Raw genomic sequence first — 7,481 nt, forward strand, 5'->3', positions numbered from 1 at the left:
TCTCCTCACTGGTTTTCAACATTCACACACACACACCACCCTGAAGAGACACTTAAAGTCCTGTGGCCACTGAGCATGTGGCCTTCCTCCCCTCTTTTGCAAACCTGGAGCTCCCCCGAGTCTGCTAATATCTGCTTCTTGTGTATGGATGGCTTGTACTGGTACTTGGAGAATGGGTTTTCTATTAGTAATAAACTATGAGCAAATGATGTCATTCACACTTATGAATGTGGTGGTGGGGAAATACTATACCTGATTACACTGTGGAAAAGAGGACAAAATTTGCCCTCTGTGCCTGACATTGAGGGATCTAGGTTTGGCACTGCTGGCTTTATAGCATCAACATCTCTGCCATTATTACAAGTACTTGTTGAGGTTGTCTAGGCAAAGTGAACCACGTCTATAAATACTTGTTATTGCTGAATAAATACACAATACAGCATTCTAAGCAGGAATGGAATAGGTAACTAGATGGTCCCCTTTTTGCCTAATCAATGGATCACCGCTTCAGCATCTATATATGTACCTTGTCTAAGGATCTTCGGCTGCACTTTATTCAGCAAAAATGGCTCTTTAATAAGGGGTTATCTAATTTCGCTAATCACTGGTGGTGCAATGCAATTAATGCTTCTTTAAAATGTATGTTTTGGAAATGTCCAGTACTTGTTTTTGCTTGGGAGGTTATTATATGGATAAATATTGTACTGCCTTTAGTATTTGCTGATGTACACGCTCTTTTAAATAGTTTATCTGCTTCTTGGAAATTAACAAATAGTCAGTGTAAATGGATTTTCTGTGCCCTTTTGGCAGCTAAAACATTGATATTACAAAATTTGAAAGATGAATGCTCACTTCTTATAATGAAACAGATTGAGGACCGCCCAGAGAGCTTCGGCTATTGGGCGGTATAAAAATGTAATCAATCAATAAATAAAAAATAAAATAATGAGGACCTTACAAAGCTTTCCATATTTGATTGGGTGGTGTGTAGACTTACTTGGGTATTTATTTATTACATTTTTATACCGCCCAATAGCCGAAGCTCTCTGGGCAGTTCACAAAACCGCCCAGTATCTGGTCAGTATCTTGGTATCTGGTCAGCTTTTGTTGAAACTTATGTATAATTGCTAGAAAGTTGCATTTTCTTATGCATTTCTGTGTATTCATTGATGGCACATATACAAATCTGTGTATGTATATTTTTCCCTTTCTCTTTTTTGGTTTTGTTGAAATTTCAAAATAAATTTTTTAAAAAAAAGACACTGAAGGATCTGGCAGAGAACCTGCATCAGTGCCTCTGTATGTAGAGCACAATCCCAGACAATAAATCCTGACCAACATTCTGTGCAATATACAACCTCCCCCACTGTGATAACGACAGGCACTTTGCTAGTCATAATATAATGGTTGTCATGTCACACTTTTTTCCATTTGGTCACTTCCAGAACTGTGCCATCACCTTCAGAAAATCTTCTGAAATTGAGTTACCCACCAGCCCCTTTCTAGGTGTAGACTGTCGAAGAGCGTTCAAAACATAGCTTTAAAAAATAAAACTAATGTTGTATTAACTAGCAAGTGGCTTGCCATACATAATCCAGAAGTATACATTTACACAACATGAAATTCCATCTTTAAAACATATATAGTTCAGTACAGATTCCTCGGCTGACTTTAAAGTCATGCCCTCCAACTCAGAGTTGCCATGGCATCAACTGTACAGGACTCCAGTTAAAGACACAAAATGTCTCATTCCTACAGGCAGTTATGGGAAGTTAGCAAATTTGGAAAAGAACCAAGTATGCTTTGGCTCTGCAGTGGACTTAATTTATCATCATTTGGACATTCCAGTGGTTAGCTAAACCAAGAAAGCAGAACAACTGGCACTTTATAACGTCAAGCAAAGTAAAGCTCCATATGTACTGCCAAAGTTATATGCTTTGCCCTACATACGGACAGCAGTTCTCACATTTAGCCATTTGCTCTCCTATAACACAACAGATTTCAATAAATACCATGACATCCAATTGCCCATTACTGATACTCACAGCAATTAGGAAGTCTCAGAGTAGTTATGTATTTGGCAACAATTTTTAAAATCACAAGCAAACCTTCAGCGGAAATTCTGAAGGATGTAAGATACCGTATTTATTTCCTTTACTACCACAAGCTGGATATTATGCTAGGGTTTTATTTTAAAGGACACAAACAAAACATTTCGGCTGACAGAGGAACTCTTCAAACAATTGATATTCACTGTCTAATCTGCTCCCAAGACTTTTTAAATGGAATAGTTGAGTAAAGCATATTTATAAATACTATAATGAGTACTTTCCTAGCATTTGCAAATTTTTTTGCTTCTAGCAAAAGTAGGCTGCTATTAGAAAGAAATGTCAACTTTCCCATTAGTAAAATGGTAAATCTTTTGCCAAGCAGGAAAATTTTTCTTCCTAAATATACTATTGAAGTGCCACTTTGGCTGCTGCCACATGGCAGGAAGGACTGGAAAACAACAACAACAAAGACAACACAATTATAGTGGCATCCTATAGATGAGTTCCATGGGGTTTACTCCCAGGTAAATGGGTAAAACCGCAGCTTTAATCAGGGAGATTACAGTTTTAACTGAAATGCAATGCTTTTGACAGCTGTTTTGGATATTTAAATATCAATTTCTTTCAGTGTCATCAATGGTTAGTTTATGCACCAAACTATGTTTCATTTAATGCTATACAAGGAACATAGTGGTTTCACAGTATATAGTCTACAGTTTTTGCATTGGTGTCCAAACTAAATTTCAAGCGGCTGCCATTTGTAATTTCTCAACTTAAGCTTCTAAACACCTTTGGGATGTGTTAGGCCAAATATTATCTCACCTTCAAAACTGGTTAAATGGTATGGCCACTTGAGCAAGTTTATGCTGGTAAGGAGTTAGCAGCCAGGATGGGTGATGCTAACCTTGCTTTTAGGTCACTTAAATACAGAGAGGTTTAAGTGTACCACTTAAATACAGGGAGGTTTAGATTCAGCAGGTTTAAAAACAATTACTATTATTTATTAGATCTGTATACCACTCAACTGGCAAATACACTCACACAAACAAATCCCTCCCCCCGAATACCCTCAAAATCTGGGAAATCTCCCTATTTAAATCTGAGTCCTCATCATCTCACCTCCTTCATCCTCACAGTTTTAGATATACTTTCATCAGATCCATTTAAATATTAGGAAACTCCACCAGTGGCTATTACTTTTTCACTGATCATATATACACAACAGGAATAAGTTACAGGAACTATAATTATACCCGACACAAAGCACTATTAGTTTTGTTGTTTATTCGTTCAGTCGTTTCCGACTCTTCGTGACTTCATGGACCAGCCCACGCCAGAGCTTTCTGTCGGCTGTCGCCACCCCCAGCTTCCCCAAGGTCAAGTCTGTCACCTCCAGAATATCAAAATACTTCAAAATTAGGGAAACAATCCCTTGCAAGTATTAATACTTGGACACTTGTGACAACTCTCTAGCTGGGCCTGCACAATCGCAGGGGTGAAAAAAAACTTAATTTGTTCTTTTCCCGCCCCCGCACATGCCAGTCATGCAACCGCATTTTACATAAATACCTGCAATGCAGCACGGGTTACATGTCATCTGAACCCAGCACATAGCAGAGCAGGGGTGGCTTTGTATCCACCCTACAATCCATGACCTATAGTAGAGGTTTGGGGGCAAGCACAGTCACCCCTGCTAGAGCCTCTGGTTGTAGCACCAGGTTTGGACAACACGGCAACCCACACTACATCATGAGTAATTATGTAAAATGCAGCCACATGACCAGTATTGATGGGGAAAGAACCAACTATTGGTTCTTTCGACCCTATGAACATGCAAACCCAGCCTCTGTGTATTGAAAGCTAGCCTTAGATTGAGTGCAAACCACGGAGTCCCCAGTTCAACTCTCATTAATTAACTCATTAGGAAGCCTTAAACAACCCTTTTTGTCTCAGCTCAGCCCCTCATTTGCAATTTGGAGCTAATGCTAACTTACAGGGCTCTTATAAAGATTACTGAGATAATATATGTGAAATACTTTAATCATTCAAAATGTACAAACATAAATGCTAAGGATTATTATTATTATTAAATCTTTCTAATTTGCTATCAACTGTGTGCAAACATCTTTGGTTCTGAAAAGTTTTCACATTCATAGCAGTGTTATTAGTACTGCTAAACTACTGTGATGCTCCATCATGTATATGTTCACAGCTGAATTTAACAACACTGCTGTTGCAACTGTATTAAAAAATGGTTGGGATAAAAATCCTCTCTGCACAGATAAGGCCATCTCTCCCTTTCCCTCTGGCAAGATACAGAAAACAGGAAGTGATGTATTATGAGAAATAGCTCAAAATGGTTTACAAAAAGTACAAAGTTAAACCGGTGTACAAAATCATATCCTGCATGCTCTCCACTATCCAATAGACATAGATGAAATACCATGCAAATAAGAATCATAGGGGCTGGCAGAGGCCTGGTTATATCCTAATCTAAACTGCTGCATATCCAAACTACTGTGTACCACAAGTCAAAAGGAAGAGTGAATAAGGGGGCATCTATAGAACAAAAACTAGACCAAAAGAGCACACCTAAATTGCTCAAGCTCCACAACACAGAAGTGTATCAGCAAGAACAACAAAAGAAGTTTTGATTACCTTCTAGATCAGACCTGGTCTGAAGAAGAACTCACCAGTTCTTAGACTAAGAAAGTGACTAATGTAGACATTTCTCCTTTTTTCACATACTGTCACAAAAGATTTCCCCACCCTTTTCTGGCTAGCTCTGTCACACCCAACCCTTCTAATTGTCAAGAAATAAATCAACTAAGGATATGCTATCTGACTCTTTACCAATTTTTTTACCTCTCTTTAGTTATAGATGATACTCAATAAAAAAAAAGTGCATTGGTTTTTTTGTATGCATCGCAAATTTCTGTCCCTAGTATTTCTACACATAATAAGCAACACTATCATTTCTGCATCAGATTTTTTTAATGCCAACAGAATATTTTCACTTATCGGGGGGGAAGGGGCGCTAAATCTGTCTGTTTTCCCATCTGCCAAAAGAATTCTTTTATCTTCTCATACAAAAGTCTGGAACATTCCCATTTTGTAACAGCATTGCTATTTAACACTTCCTTTCTTTGGACATCCAAATGCAATTCCCCCAATGCCAGCCAGATTGGACTCCTCCAAATGTCTATTTTTCTAGGACAGTCAATATATTCATTTTTCCAGGACAGTCAATATATTCATTATCTCCACTTCAGTCCCATTTCCTATCCCCAAGTGGGATGTACAGTCCAGACATTGGTACCAATGTTTAACTCAGAAGCTTCACTTTCTGATATTAGTCCTGCCCCCTAATCTCAGATGTGTTGGGACGGGTAGTAGTTAGTAGTGACAGAAAAGACCGTCGGCACATGCTCAGAAGCCCTCTTCATTATATTGTATTTTATATTATGGTTTTATACTGTTGTTTTATACTTTGAATGTTTTTAATTTTTGTGAACCGCCCAGAGAGCTCCGGCTATTGGGCGGTATAAAAATGTAATAAATAAATAAAAATAAATAAATAAATAAATAAATTCATTAATTCTTTGCACATCCAATGCTGGATCCTGGACAGAATGAAGCCATACTTACAAACTCTCTCACAGACGTTTCACACATCATGATTTTCTAACATGGACATCACTCAAGTATTCAGTAACACACACACTCACCCCATCTTGCACAATTAACAGGCACATCTACTTTCCCCATTAGTACACATAGCAAAAGGACACATGTGAATCTATCACACATAATTGCATCCAGTTCACCTATACAGAAATTGTAGCCATTTATGAAAAGCAACATGTGCAAAGGGACCATGTTGGATCACCTCAAAACTCAGAGTGCCATTTCACACATTAAACCCCGGTTCCTGTCCTTTAAAACATGGGTGCACACGCTCCCCCAGATCTAGCAACGTGTTTTATGAGTTAAGCCACCCCATACAACCCGAGGTTTTCAAGGCACCCACTTTATTCTAGGCCTCCTGACAATATCTCCCCCCTCGCCCCCAGATCGTTGGCTGTAATGTAAACCCAGTACGTGTAACGTAATCCGAAGAAACCAGGCACTTCTCCTTGCTCCAGAGTGGAAAGTAGACTGCATGGCTCCAGCCCCCCCCCCTGCACCCCCACCCTCCCCTAGGCCCTTGGGAGCCTCGTCTATGCCAGTCCCCTGTACCCACGACCGAACTCGACACCATACGACTCTAGAACTGCCTTTCCCCCACCTCAGGCACACCCATCTCCTCCTCACCCACCCACCGCACCCCTTAGGGCTCATTGCTGAGGAGAAACTGTACAGCAGGAAGCCGAGGCTCCTCTGCAGACATGCCCATACATATTGCCTAGGCAAAAACTTCCGCTCGTAGTTTGTTTCTTCCAATCTTCCTTTTAAAAAGAAAAGAAAACGCACATATTTTTGAAGAGTCCCTGCAAAACGCCGGCCCGGGAGACCCAGGGCGTGCGAATGGGGGTGCAAGCGAGGTGGGGGAAGCGCCGCCGCCGCCGCCGCCACCCCGTGAGAGCGGGCACACTTACCGCCTTGCTGGGAGTCCAGCAGCGCCTCAAAGGCGCTTCGGGGTTTCTCGGTGTGTGTCCCAAGCGGGACTCTTCCAGCAGCGCCAGCCAGCCAGGCAAGGCAAGCAGGATGAGCTCATTGGAAGCAAGCAGCAACAGTCCCCGCCTTCTGCATTTCTCCCTCAGGCCGCCTTTCCCTGAACAGCCAGGCTCACGCTGGGGGAGGGGACGGGAGGGAGCTCCCAGGTTGCAACTGATGTCTCACAGCTCCCCCAACCCCTCCGTGTCTGGTCTGGACGGCTGGGCTGGGCTGGGCTGGGCTTAGCCTCCGAAGCTCAAGCCAAGCCCCACTGGGCGCGGCCAGCTCACCGTGGCAACCCCGTTCCTTTTCTTCCCGGTTCCTGCCGCCGCCGCCGCCGCCGGCTCCCCCACCTCCCCCTGAGTGGCCAAAGTTCCGGTTGCTTGGAAAGAGGCAAAACCATCTGGGACCAATTAGCGGGAAGGGGCTCAGCAGGATTGCAGGGCAAGTCAGGCTAAGGGACCCGGCCTTTGGCATCCCCACCCCCCTGCGCCTCCCTTTCCATGATCAACAATGCAAACTAGAAGTCAAAGGCGGGTGGGGGTAGCGAAGGCATGGCATTCAAATGGATAACAGAGCTACACGGAGTCAACCCACAGAAGGGGGAAACATGCCGAACTGACATGTGTCTGCTAGCACTTAATATAATGTTGCTTGCAGGATGGCTTTTCTTTTTTTCCTTTCTTTCTTTTTGGTCCCTTCTGCTTTCCGTGTTGAAAGAAAGCATGGGGCTTGTTGCCACGACGTGCTCTCTTATACCTGCGTTATCTGTGA

The 7,481-nt window shown here is 42.1% G+C and overlaps 1 protein-coding gene across 1 annotated transcript in view; it reads right to left on the reverse strand.

The window, feature by feature from the left end:
• TANC1 (tetratricopeptide repeat, ankyrin repeat and coiled-coil containing 1) overlaps positions 1-6,771 on the reverse strand; it is a 147,178-nt gene extending 140,407 nt beyond the window's left edge. Inside the window, exon 1 of the mRNA XM_063116498.1 lies at positions 6,650-6,771. The gene's annotated coding sequence lies outside the window, so the exon portion shown is untranslated. The remainder of the gene's footprint in view (positions 1-6,649) is intronic.
• Positions 6,772-7,481: the final 710 nt, after the last annotated feature.

This window comes from Elgaria multicarinata, chromosome 2, assembly GCF_023053635.1.
Source record: "Elgaria multicarinata webbii isolate HBS135686 ecotype San Diego chromosome 2, rElgMul1.1.pri, whole genome shotgun sequence".
NCBI classification, from domain to species: domain Eukaryota; kingdom Metazoa; phylum Chordata; class Lepidosauria; order Squamata; family Anguidae; genus Elgaria; species Elgaria multicarinata.